This window comes from Netta rufina (genome assembly GCF_964035555.1).
Source record: "Netta rufina genome assembly, chromosome: 2".
Taxonomy (NCBI): Eukaryota; Metazoa; Chordata; class Aves; order Anseriformes; family Anatidae; genus Netta; species Netta rufina.
In genome coordinates, this window is record NC_140124.1 from 86,636,030 (window position 1) to 86,650,465 (window position 14,436).

The 14,436-nt window shown below is 41.1% G+C and overlaps 1 protein-coding gene across 6 annotated transcripts in view; it reads right to left on the bottom strand.

The window, feature by feature from the left end:
- Positions 1-14,436, bottom strand: part of GRB10 (growth factor receptor bound protein 10) — a 149,848-nt gene that overhangs the window by 118,175 nt on the left and 17,237 nt on the right. For 2 of the 6 annotated variants that reach the window (XM_084282539.1, XM_084282538.1), the window contains one exon: positions 11,489-11,538. The exons of 3 other annotated variants lie outside the window; for them this stretch is intronic. The gene's annotated coding sequence lies outside the window, so the exon portion shown is untranslated. Of the gene's footprint in view, positions 1-1,863; positions 1,913-11,488; positions 11,539-14,436 lie in introns of those variants that run through there. One more of the 6 variants, XM_084282540.1, reaches the window with a different exon arrangement.

The following is a 14,436-nucleotide window of genomic DNA, read 5'->3' on the forward strand; positions in this document are numbered from 1 at the left end:
CTAATTGCTATACAAAAAGAACAAGTGCATCGGCATGCATGAGACATACTTAGGTTCTGTTGAAGAAAGTCATACCACTACCGATTCTGGTGGAAAACGTAGTTTAAATCAACACACATATCACTAAGAATTATGCTGAAATGCTGCACACAGTTTACTCAATTTCCCCTTACCAAGCCGACAAGAGGATAGGATGCTTCCCACTCCTGTAACCTTTGGAGCCTCCTGACAACAAAAGCTAGGGAAGCGAATAGTTGAAATGCATATAATGCATACTCGATGATCCACGTGGCTCCCTTCCAACTCAGGATATTCTATGATTCTATGAAACAGAATTGGCATCTTTCTAGACCCAAAAATATATGGAAAAAGGGACTCTCAAATTCACAGAGCAGTAATCTAAAGCACATTTCTCTACTTCTGTTTCCTCATTTCTGTACAACATTCCTTGATTCTGTGGAAGAATCTTCCAGATCTTTTCTTCCCCTTCTGACTGATGCAAAATAAAGAAAAAAAGAACAAAAGGCAATCTTTTATCACATGACCAACTGATCAGTTTCTCAAGCACTTTAAGTCTGTTTCACCCAAGATCCACTGTTATTTACAGCTTGCTTTCCTCTGCCTCGATGCTTTTTTTAAAAGGAAGCTTCCTTCTTGATGAGATTTACATAGCAGTCTCAGTAAAGCTTCTCATAGAACTTGGTCGTTTTTGCAACACAGGACTGGCTGCAGCATGTTTGACCATAAGACAGACCTCAAAACAAAAACCTGCAGTCGCACACAGAAAGCTGCAGGCAAGTATCAATCAAAGCCATCCACATTCCTCCTTCAGCTTTTCCTGCCCTCCAAAGTTCTCAGGTGGGTCAAAACATTCTTCCTGGATTTAACAAAGTTTGAGACGCATCATTTCAGAACAAGGACATTATAGAGGTTCTACATTTTGATAATTTACAGGGCTTATTACCAACCATCAGTAAACACTCATGGGTTACTTCTCTTTGCAGATTTTTTTTTTTATGTTCTTTAAGAGTTATTGATTAGGATTATCAAAAGCTTTTATTTAGACAGTAACGTTCATGTTTTTAACGCAAAGCAAGTAACTGAGGCCTTTACAGTTATCTATAATACATGTTAGTGAATAAGCACTAGTTTATTTACATTGTCTAACACCATATAAACAGCTGAAGCTGGAGGGCAAGTTTAGACATTTCAATTCAAACAGCACACTACTCACTAAAATGGTATCTCAGAGATACCACAAGAGGTACACTTAAGTGCATAGGTTATTCTCAGTATACTCCTTGCTCACAAAGTTAGAACACTCAAAAGAAAGACTTTCTGCTTAGTATCTGCAAAAAAATTGCACGCTTGTAAGAAGAGATGCATTCCCCAGTATCAACAGTACATTAATTCACTTTCCAAAGAATTTTAGGGTGACATATTCCCAAATATGGTTTATTCTAAAGAATTGAAGTGTTCAAACAATTAAGATAAAGACTCCACATGTCAGCTGAAATGCAGCAAAGGAGTAAGTAATAATAGTAAGTAATAGCAATAAACAAGGAAATATGTTTTATCTCTCAGTCATAGCAGGGTAGGAGTTACCATAGTAGAGCTGGTAAGTGATAATTCATTAAAGCCAAGAGTAACTCAATGGCATAACTGAGTCCTAGACTACAGCAACCCCAAGCAAGCCAGATGACAGCCAGCCTATCTTGTCATTGCAAACAGCACAAGGAGGCAACTGCAGCAAGCAGCAAATACAATGCTGCTCCCCAAACAGAAGATGCAGCCTTATTAAAGAGGGCATAGTAAAGAAGTGCAAGAAATGCAAAAGATAACCCAAACAAAAGCAATACATACATCACGGACTGATTGGAACGTAGAAATCGTGCCAATCCAGCTTGGAGTACACAACTGGGAGGCTACACTGGAGTGAATGAGTGCAATGAAGCACTAGCAGTGCCAGAGCATACTCAGCTGCAAAAAGTACTTGCAGTTTTAAGATACTGATGTCATAGTTACCTCATGTGTATTTTAACACTGCCTCACTAACAAATCAGAACAATCTTATTATAGCAGAGAGACCATTTTGTAATCTCGGATGCATTTGCTGGCATTACGCAACATGCAACCTCCGAATTTATGGGTGACTGGCACTTCACAGCAAACAGTCAGGGTTGTACCACGTAACTGCCTTTGAGGACACAGCTACGAAGTTACTGGCACTCTATTCTTGGACACAGACTGGGAATTTCTCTTTTAAAAATAAATAAATAAAATTGAGATAAATGTAGAAGTCTTTCTTACCCCCTTAAGCTTTTCAACCCTTAAACAGTTTCAGATGATATTTTAGAAGCAAGTATGTTGGCCTACTTGCAAAAATCTCTCCCTGGGACAAACAGGGCATAGCTTTTCCACCTAAGCACACACAAAACAGAAAATAAACTTACAGAATAGGTTAATATTTTGTAGAAGAGTTAATGTGTTAATGTGCAATGGAAAGCTGAAGTCTGGCCAACTGATCACATGTTCCATGTGCATTTGTGTACATTTATTTATTGGTATTAGCCTGCACCTGCAGAGAGAAGAAGAAAGAGAATATTCCTTCCTTTGATCCTGAAGGTCACAAGGTGACTGAAATCCCAGCTTAACGAAGGCTCTGGTGAGGTTCTAAGTGTCACAGCTTCCATCAACCTTTTCAAAATGCAGCATTGGAAAGCACAGGAAAGAAAACTGAAGTAATACCACCCAGGCTTTATAGACTATGTCAACTTAATTAGAATGGTATTTTGGCAGCACCCAAAGATTACATATCGAAGGCTGGGTAGCAGGCCAAATACTTGACTGGAATATTTTGCCAAGCCACCTACATTAAGAGCTACTTCCCTGTTCTTTCAGGATGCCATAAAGGAAATCTGTTGTTTCAGGCCTTATAAGACTATTTAACAGAGGCATGAAACAGTGAACGTCACTAGCACCGAAGGTTAACTAGATACAGGTTAAACTAGGAACATCCCTAGTTAACCTTCAGACTACAAAGCTGCTGAAGGGGAACGTTTGTTCTCAGAGGGTGTAGGCTCCAGATGTAGCCAAAATGCCTTCTGTAACATCTCATCCTACGATCCTACGTACCAATGTATTTTAACCCACAAAACACTTCTACCCCAAGCCTGGAACCCACCAGGTCCCATCTGCATTCTCCCACTCCCGAGGCTGTCCAACTGATACTGGCAGCAGTAGAAAGGAGCGGGAAGACAATGCATAAGCATCCCCACGCACAACCTCGTTTCATAGACTAGCTGTGCAATGTCTACTGAAACAAATCTATGGCTGTGCTGTGTCCAGAACTGACCACAACTCTACTACAGGATAGGAGAAAAAAAGGCATATGCCCTATGGAAACAGGGTAGAAAGGAAACAAACCCCTGCACTGTCACATCGTTCAGCAGAGAGAAATGAGCATTGTTTACATACAATTTATCTTACTCCAGGCTAGCTATCTAGAAGAGGTCTAACTCCAAACCCTAGCTCTCTCTCAATGACCTCAGGTGGTCCCTTCCAACCTAAAAGATTTTGTGATGTGCACACCTGGAGCGCCTACTTCTCTCCACTGACTACAAAAGGAAATTAAGGAACTGGCTTAGATATAAACATGTACAACCTGTACACTCAAAACCAGCCAGAGGAATCCCTCCCCAGGTGCACAGCACTGCAACTTCAAACTCTCAGCACCTTAACAAGACCTTAACAAGACTGACAATAATGCCAAACCCATTCCAAAGCATCCTGACTCAGTCTGTCTTTTGCAGAAGCTGATCCTGACAAAGCTTCAGCTTCTCCCAGCAGCTTTTAAGGCTTAATTTCAATGTATGCGCACATATATACATGTGCGAATACATATATTACATACACATTTGAACTCTAAGTACATGATTTGCTTAGCAGCAATACGGAATACAAAAGAGAGTCTCTTCAGCTGACATGGCAGAACTCAGCATTGCGATTGTTCTACCTCATATACACATAATATATAGCTCAGTGCTCTCTTGAATGTCCTTTACTGTTTGAGGCAGCAAAGATGAGCTCTCTGGAAAAATCCAGAGCTTCAGATAGTAAATTTCCAATTGCTATTGTTAATTGATGAAAAAGCAATTCAAAAAAGTTGTTTTTCTCTTCTTTTGTATTTTGATCTGTAGAGGCATTTACTCATTAATACAATCAAATTTGACAGATGCATCAGAAAAGCCTCTACTTTCATTTCAGCCTCACTAATCAGCAGTACTACTTCATTAAAACTCAGTTTTAATGGATGCTCTCATGTAACTGCCTGCTTTAGACAAATCTTTACCACACGTTTTCAGGTTGCCTTCTCTCATCGGAAGAGTTCCCTTCACCAAAAATTCTGATACTTACAGATCTCACAGAGATCCCTACCTTGTAATATGATTTCCCCCTTCACATGGGCAGCAGTATCACAGAATTTGCTACCAATATGTGGCACTCTTTTTATGGCTCTGCTGGTCTTAGGCCAATTCTGCTATGGCTTCAAAGCCATCACTCATCCTTTTTTTACAACACCTTTGCCTACATGTCTCTCCTAGTCCATGAACTCATATAAGTCAATAGTCTAAAATAAGGCAAGAGAATTTTCATGAGAACTCTCTTAAGCTTTTCATTATGCAAAACAATCGAAAAAACAACTGACCAAAAAAAAAAAACAAAAAACTTTTCTACCCCAGAACACAAGAGTAGAAGAAGTTTATTGAAGGCAGATGCCTCTCAAGAGCCAGAGTTGAGAAGGCTACTCCATGGGGATGAAGTGCTTTTTTCCATGGTGCAGGAGATGCCATGGTTCCCCGAGAAGCTTCCAGTTGTAAACCACCCTGGTGTCGTCTCCTAAACTACAGGCATACCGTCATACTCGGTTCCTGCTGAAGTGCAACCCTCTGTGTAACAGCATGTTGCCCAATACAGCATTTTGGTAAATTGCAGTGTGACTACTCAGAATGGTGAGGTTAGCGGCAAGAATAACAAGGATATCATTTTTCCCATGATTGCAAGCAGCAGTACTGGCCAGAAAAGATCTTGCAGCTAAAGAAGTGTAGGGTAGTAGAAAACCACTGACAACAGATGGAGAAGTAGAAATACAAAGCAAACCAAGATTAAAAAACAAAAACAAAAACACACACACACCTGAATTTCTCCCGTGGTCTGAGAAATAGAAAATCATGACTGCTTTCTATCAGACTTTGATGATAGATCCCTCACAGTCTTTTGATACAGACATCTGTCTAGCAGGTTAAGCCTGTTAAGGTTTAATACCTTGAGAAATTTTGTTTGTTTGTTTTTTAAAAAGCCTTGGAAAGAGCAGAATTGTTTCACTTTTGTGCTGAGTGAGAACACAAACCCTTCCCTGAGCAGAGACCATGCATGCCGAGAGGGACTAGGCTCCTGACCCTGCACTTGAGCATCACTGAAGCCTTCATTCTCTGGAAGAAAGGTACGACGAGTCTGGCAGGGGAAACAATCAGCAAAGTTAACAGATCACCCAGCATGGGTTCTGAAGTCAGAACAGGATTCCTACTTATTAATAATCACAGGAGGATCTCTCTTTATACCAAAATGGCTTAATCTGAATGAACGTTTCTGAGTGAAGTTCAGGATGTTCTCTGTGATTTGAATCTCTTTAAGTTTTTCCCACAAAACATTAGCAAAGGGTCCACAGGCATGAGAAGACAGTTATTCATAGTGCTGCCACAATGACTGCTTGTGGGGCTGGAACAGATGCAGGTGCTCCACTGCCATCACACTTCAGGAGCTCATGGAAATAATATTGTCAGTTGAGACATAGCAAATTACCTCTTCTGTCTCACAACAAGAGCTAAACCAGTTAAGAGCCAACAGAAGTTGAGGAAAAGTAGCTTTATTTGACACCAAAAAGGACCGAGAAGGCTGCAGGGCCTGCTCTAGCGCTGAGTGAAAGGCCCACTATGACCAAGGCCGTGCCACAAGCCACCCATGCATGGCAGTGGATTTGTGCTATGCCCCTGACTGGACACACAGGTCCTGCTGCTGGCACCATGATCATCTTCAGCAAACAGCTCTCGGACCGAGCACTGCTTGGGCAGGTGGCGGGTCACCCCCATGGGGCTGGCAAGGGAGCAGTTAACAGCACGAATTTCACAAGCCCGCAGTTACAAAACAGATATGAGCAAGTCCTCTGCTGGCAATTACAACTCCAGCTTTATTTTATTTTTCCTAGTATAGGAGCAGATGTTGCAGTTATTCGAAGGTTTTCACAACCTTAATTGTTGACCTTAATTGTTGTTAATCTTTCCCATGGAGTGGAGACAGACAGACGCCACCCGTATTTTCTGAAGAAGATAGTGTCCTGCGGCGTATGAGTAATAAAAGACAGTATTGTCTGCTTTCTCCCTCCTGCATGAAATAGACGGGTATTAGGATTGGCCAGCACGATGGAAGGAAAAGGACAAACGAATGACTCAGTGGTTTCATTTATTTTTCGAAGGATGCATCTGCTGCGACACCAAGGTTTCTTTCCCCCCTGCCCCGTGCACAGGTGACTCTTCCAAGTGTCAGCGAAGGAAGTGCTGCATTTAGACTTTAAGACGCCTGAAACAGCTGATACACAAAGCACCCTGTCCACCTCACTGAGCACCGTTGAGCTGTAGTATTAAGAAGCAAAGTGTTGTGTTTCACAGGGCAATATTAGGTTTCATAAACAAGTTCTCACAGCGGACAAGAAAGAAGCATTTCAGCATGCGCTTGGGAAGCTCTTGTACGTCTCTAGCAATGATCCCAGGTCTCCTCCTTTGCTGGTGGGAGGCTTGACAGAGACGAGTTGCTCATCTGTGAAAGTTTTTTTTTTTCTCCTCTTTTTCCTGCAGAACTTGGAGTCTGTTTTCTAACTAAGAAGAATGTCCCTGCGCCTCTGTTCTGCCAAGTGTACTTGAAGACGTTAACTCGGTGTCCCAGTAACCTGAGAAGAGGCAACACTGAAGCGGGACACCGAAGTTCAGACATGAAACACAGGATGTACTGATGCTGCAAAAGGCACTCCTCCTAACCTAAGACATAAGCCCCAAAAGTCAGGATAGGGAAGATCAGTTTCATGTTTATGTTTAGCTTCAGACAAATATCCAGAGTGGACTTAGATATAAGACCAGACTGGAGTGGAATCCGCTATCTGTTTTAATACAAAACACAGTAAATCAAACGTTTTCTCCCTCTCACTTCAAAACTCACCTTACCTGCAAGCGTCTTAAAGGCTCCTTGACAGCAAGAAAAGATAAGGAACCTATATCTCCTATGGACCATTTTTGCTTTATTATGTTTGCTCATTAAATAAAAAAAATATTAAAAAAAAAAAAAAAAAAAAAAGGTAAGTCAACCTCCAAAAGCTCACCAGGCACCATAAACTAAGCAACTGATGATAGAAGACATTTTAGGGAAAGTGTTAAAAGGCAGGAGTAAGTTACTAGAATGGAAAGAATTCGGCCAAGTTCTCTGAAGGAAAACATCAAATTGCCAAGCTATTAACTGCAATTTAAACCCTGTCATACCTCAATTGATTTGGACACAGCATGGAAGATGGTATGTTCAGATCAGTTTTCAGAACAGACTTCAAAATAAATCCAGGGAACTGGAAAAGAATCAGGAAATGACTTCTCTATCAAATGAGCTAGTTAAAACATGATAAAATTGACATGGATATATGTGATAGTATGAGGAAGAGTCAGCACAGCTTTTGCAGAAGTTATGACTCAAACCTACCCAAGTTTTCTGATATAGGACAAAGACATTCAGACAGATTTCTGAACCAAGGACTCTCAAAAGAACCTGAGCTGCTCTAGTTTGCAGGAATGGTTCCCCACCTTAACTGCCTGCTGAAGGATAAGAAATAAGAGGTGGGAAAACACGTTGAGTCTTTTTTCCCCACAGGAGTCATCTCAAGAGTTATCCCCATTGCCATTCTTTTCAATGGATATACAATTTAAAAGATGACAAACAGAAAGGTGATACGAAGTTGTTGGCAACATGAAATATTCAGACACCAGAGCTGGAACTTCATGCAAAGCACAGTGGAACAAACTCATAATCCTGAGCAAACAGGCATCTAAAAGCACAACTCTGATTTAATTTTAATAAATTCAAGCCAATGTTAAAAAGAAAAATAACCTTGTCCTTGATTATCACTGCAATAACTATCAGGAGTCTTAAGTTTTGTTTGAAAGCATCAACTTGATGTTCAAAAGAAGGCAGACTAACTCACATGGAAATACAGCATTAAGAATTAAGGAATTGCTGCAAGCAAAGCAGAATCATGACAAGCCATTAAACCCAGGGCACACCCACTTCTTGAAAACTGTGGGCTGTTATGACACTAACAGAGTAAAATAGAATTAGAAAAAGTACAAGGGAGAGGAATTCCTAAAGCAGAAATCAACACATGGATCTTTCAGCTTGGAGAAAAAGACAACTAAGGGAGAAAAGAACAGACATCATCTCGTCAGTTATAAATGGCACAGGCATAGTGCCCAGAGAATTGACTATTCCCTCTCAAAAGTCAGAGGTAAGTAAGAGATCTGAAGTGGTGAAGAAGTAGATAAGAAACATGACTTGTGAAAAATCATTTTGATGGGACGATCATACCCATGTGTTAAAATAATTTAGGCTAAGCACTACAGAAAGCTCGTCAAGGGATAGTGACTACACTAATGTAGATGCACAGTCCAGAGAACCTTGTCATGGATTACTATGAAGCAAGAGGACCTGAAAGCTGGGAAAAACTCATCTCAGGCTTTCCATCTAAGCAGCTGCTACCGACGGCCCAAGGACACACAAAATTGTTCTTGGTTAACCTGTGGTTTGGTGCTCTACAGCTTCGTCCATCGAGATAAACAGCCAAAACTATGCCCACTCCTACACAGGTTACTTCCCTTCTTGGAGAGCTCTCCCAAAGGAATTGTTACAGGGCTCCATTTTCAAATGGAGAAACCGAGGCAGCCAGAAAAGATTTGAGGTCACCAAGCAGGCCCCAAGCACAGGCACCAGCAGAAGGCAGGCTTCTGAGCTAAGAGCTCTCCATCTCAGGACATCGCTACTCCCAGCACCCCCGTGCTTGAGGTCACATCCCCCCATCACAGACCACAGGACAGAGGGCTACTTGCCCCTCAGACTCAATAGCAGAGTACCTCCACATGGACTTACTGGTGATTCAATTAATGCTGTCAGCTTTTTTTAACTTAATATTCCTAGCTATGAATTGCAGGAGCTAGACATAAACCTCACCACAACCATGACGGAGAGCTGGAGGGACCACCACCACATCACAGAGGTCAAGAAGTGCAGCCTCAGCACCACCACACTGCGTCCTCCAGAAGATACCACACCAGATTTGCACCTTTATTTAAGGGATTTGCACCTTTAACAATTTGGCACAGGCTTAAAAACTGCAGTTGCTAGGCATCCTCCATATAGCATTTACTTTTAACAGCAAGTCCTGCAGACTGCTGCAGTATGCAGAAGGTAGAATACATATAGCTCGTGAGTTGACAAGCACATGCCTAGAAGCTAGCTCTACACAATGCAAAACACTAACTTCTTCACTGGGGAGTCTCCCCCACAATTTCTGTGGGAACTTACTGCACCTGGGATGTGCCGTGTTTCAGCATTGATTATGAAAGGTGCCATTTTCATACCGGGCATCTAGAGAGACTCTTCCTTTACATTTCAGGCCAGGACATAAGCAAATCTAAATCTAGGGTTTGAAAGAATATGAAACATCCTGCACAAGCCAGGTGAAGTCCTCCTGAAATCACAACACAAGTCCAACACTGCAACGAAAGCAGTTAGTTAAGAGTTGGCAGTTGAATAAGGCCTCAAACTCTTCTTTTATCAGCTTTTTCTTTTGAATAAAACAAAAAATGACTTCCAAAATAGCACGAGAGTCACAACACCAAAAAGATTCTGGCTTTTTCATGTTCCCAAAATAGCTTGCTAGAAAGATATCTACAAAAATAGACGTTCTAGGTGCATTCAGCTTTCATCTCGAGCATCATCACAATTCTATCCAACATAGCATTTGCATAAGGGTACATCAAGTGCTACCTCATCCACAGCCCTGTTTTGACAAGCAGCTGAGAACTGGGACCGACTGCAACTGATGGCTTCAAAGCACTTCAGCACCAGAGGATTCAGGCTCTGGAGTGCGCATGTTCCCTCCCCACCGCCCCATGCACAAATGAAGTCAGAGATTCCTCTAACTTGTCTCACTGAAGTCTGATCTAAGAGAAGGTGGCAGTAAGCATCATCACCAAAAGCAAAGCCATCTTGGAGAAACTACTGAAGTGTAAAATAATGTAGTTTCAGATGCTTAAATGTGCAAGTTATTTATTTTTCACTGTACTTCTTGATGGGGGAAAGCAAGCAGCAGCAGTACATCTTAGGAACCATGCTCCCTTCTCCTCTGTCCCTCGTAGGCAAAGCAGGGGAAGAAGATGAGTCCCTCTGTTCCTCATCTCATCCGTGTCCCTTCTCCAGACGGGTCCCTCTGCTCCCCATCTCATCCTCAGCACTTCCTCCTATTGCCCTTCTGCAGGGGAGGGCAAGGCTTGCTAGCAGTGCTGGGGAGGGCACGGTGCTGCCACTCTCACCTCCCACACCCTGCCTTCTAGGAATTTCCCAAGTGGCTGCTGCAGGATTAGGAGCCATAATGCTATTGAACAGTGCATTATCAAAATCTGAAGAAAAAGTACACAAAGTATCCCTGAAGAGAAGGATTATCTTTTTTTTTTAACCTCTGGAAAAGCATCTGAGGAACACATGGAGGAAGCAGTGTGAGAACTGGCAACTTTGCAAGCAAAACAGTAGGGTTTACTTGCACATTGCACTCTGCCTACTACTTTAGATTACTGATTGCAGAGCAACAAGTTATTCTCTCCCTAATTGGGTCCCAGTCTAAAATAGTCCTGTTATTTTTAGTATAGTACTTAAGTATCTGAACCGTGGCCTGTACTGCAAAAGCTGGCATGTGTCCCTGGCCATACCAGAAATTCCGATATTAAACAAGAACACACATGCCACATATCTAGGCCAACTTTTGTTCTTCTTCGTTGTCTTTAGTGGGCGACTTTAAAGACTTTAAATGCTAACAGCAGGCCAAAAATGGCACAGGCTTATTCGCTAATGCTGCATTTAAAGCCTCTCTACCAGCTACTGTGTGACAGAGGAATCAACGCAGCTAGAAAAGAGCACGGGGCGGGATGGTGGCGGTGGAGGACTTGATAACATTGATTAATTTATTAAAAAAAAAAAAAAAAAAGTCAATTCGCTCTCAGCAGGATAAGGTATAGATAGAAGGTGAAAATGGGAGTATTTCATTTCTGTGCTGCTTATTACAAGTCTGCACAGGTTCTGAGGCACTGGAAGAGAGGAGAAACCATAAATGTATGCTGCAACTCACCCCTCTTCTGTTTCCTTCCATGCAGCACATATAGTATTGGTAAGTTTCAACTATAAAAGAAACAAAAGGCCTGTGTTAAACATGTTTACATGCACACAGAAGGAGGATTATGTAAGCTGTGTCTAACAAACAATATGCTCCTGCAGAAGAAGCAAGAGAAGATCAAAGCAAGACTTGCTTGTGTTTCCAAGTCAGTCGTCCCACTTTCCATCAGAGGGGTGACAACTGTCCTGCAACATAATTCTGAGGCATGAAGAGCAGAATAAGATCTGAAATAGCCTCAGGCTGTTCCAATGAATCTACCTGCCTCGTGAGCTTACTGCCTCTTACCACTGTAAACTCATTTTTGTTAGACAAGGAAGAGCAGGTTTCCATGAGGAATTTAGTCTGCCCTTTTATCACGCATTTTGGAGAAAGCAAGTCAACTCCCTGGAAGAGCTTTCAAGAGAAGATCCTAACCTGAACGGAGACTGCCAGCCAACAAAAATTTGTTAGTGTCTATTACCACTAGACCATCTGTTCTTGAAACTGTACGTTCCTTTTCAGAAGGCTTCTTATTTTATGAACAGTTTTATTATTGTTCACTGTCTCCACTCCATAAGCATCCCCTTATCCAACATGTTTCTAGATCTGGTTATGACACATGACCAAACCTCTAGTTAATCATATGATTATCTAGTCATTTTGGGTTCATCGGTATATTTAAGTACTTTCCATTTTAAACAATTCTAGTCTCAGACAGCAGCAGAAGCACCACATATAAAGCCTTATACAGCTTCTGAATTATGGCTGAGCTGATCAGAGGCACCAACTAAATGATGTTCTCAAACCCAAATTTGACAAAAACCAGCTAATGTGAAGATTCAACCTTTAGGCATTCGCCCATTAACCTTTTCAATGGGCTGATTCTGGATGAAGGAACTCGCCTTTGTATTTTAAGACAGCTTTCTGCCATCGATTGCTTGCTCCCTTATCTCCAGTTTTTAATTGGCTTCCAGTTAATCCTCAGATCCCAGACGTCTAAGTTTTATTGTTGCCTGTACATAACCAAAATGTACATCTTCTCCCCCACCAGCTACACAGGTCATACCAAGTCCCTTCAGCTGCGCTACAGTGCAGCACTGAGAAGAGCAGTAACCTGAAGACAGTTATTGTAATACCAAAATTAGTGAAGGTGAAGCAAGAGACATTAAAAAGCTAAATAAATTTAAAAAGACCCATTCTATAATCCTACAGCAATAAAATAATGATCAAGGAGGTTAGACCGCTCACCACTTTCTCAAGAAAGCTACAAACAAACAAAAGTGCTAATACTGGTGATGTTACCAAGGAAAAGAATAAAACAGATCCAGTACTACGTAGATAAAAACATTCTCTCAAATTAGCTGTTTTTGATTAAATTCAGTCATGAACATGTTGATCAGTTTGGGTTTCTCTTTAAGCTTTAAACCATTAGCAACTATTTTTCAGAGTCCATAGAGGATTGATGAGGTAACAGAGGCTGGAGAAGGCCAAACTACCATATCTTGAAGAAGTGGGAGGGATAAGGAGTGAAAAGAAGAACCTGAAGAGTGATAATTATTGCTTATTTGCACTAGGATTGCTGTTAAACTCAACTGTTAGCACAGTAAGAAGAAAATAAGAGATCAGAATCAACAAAAAACTGATCGTTTATGGGAAAGCCAGGTCAAACCAACTCAACTTCCAACTATGGCAGAACAGTATTGCAGGAACACAGAAACCATAGACACAGAAACTTCAAGTTCGCAAAAAAAAAAAAAAAAAAACATGTCAAAAGATGCAATCCACATTGTTATGAGAAGTTGGGAAAACTGTCACAGTAAACAACAAAAACAACCATCTTATGGCAGACTGGAAAGGGATTGGTAACTGTACGTACTTACTTGCTCACATGGCAAGACTCAGAAAATAGTCCGACATACCGAATAACCTCTGCAGAGACCTGCCTTGCTCCCACACTATTCTAATACTAACACTGTAGATAACGAAGGAGAAAATGACGCTCATTAAACTCGGGGAAGCTGCTAATTTAGAAGAAACTGCCAGCTTGCTGGAAGACTGAATTCAAAGTAAGTTTTACAAACTGGAAAATTCTCTGTTGAGAAAAAGGCAAATACCATACCGGAATGTATAGAGGAACATATGTGAGAGGCATGAAGTAACAGTTCTGTTCTACTCATAGCTGATAAAGCTTCCAGCATGATGCTGTATCCAGTTTTCAGCAAATTTCAAAAAAAGATCAACTGGAAAGACTCCAAGCAAAAGCAATAGGAACATCACAGAATTAGAAAAACATGACATCTGGGAGGAAAAAAAAAAAAAAAAGAAAAAAGAAAAAAAAAAGAATGAACCAGAGTTCTGGAGTTTAGCCAAAGAGAAAGTGAGGGTCAAGATGATATTCTTCAAACATATAAACGCCTGCTGCAAAGAAATAGTAAGGAGTTCTCCATGTCCACAGCTTTCAGAACAAGAAACAGAAAACAGAAAAAGCAACAAAGAAGATTTAGGAAAACATCACTGGGTGGAGTGGCAGTGAGGGTGTGGTGTGAGGGTATTGAGGAAAGAGGAAAGAAAAACACCAAATCAAAATTGCTAAAAGGAAAAAACCAATGAGTCAACAGACAGACTGTCTGGAGAGTATATGGAGTTTCCCTATCACTGTCACCAAACCATGCAAAAAAAAAAAAAAAAACACCACAGCTATACTTCAGCTTTTCATTGACAAGTTGACCTCTCTAAAATCTCCTCTCCAGATCTAGGACTGTGCCGTGCAAGAAATAAGCTTAAAAACCATGTGTTGCATCTCTTTCTTATAAGGACATTATCCAAAAATGAGAATGACAACAAGGTGCATGCCAGCTGTAACTTTCCAAGCTGAAACACCTTCAAAGAAAGCCAACCCACTGTGAACTGCATGTGTTAAAATA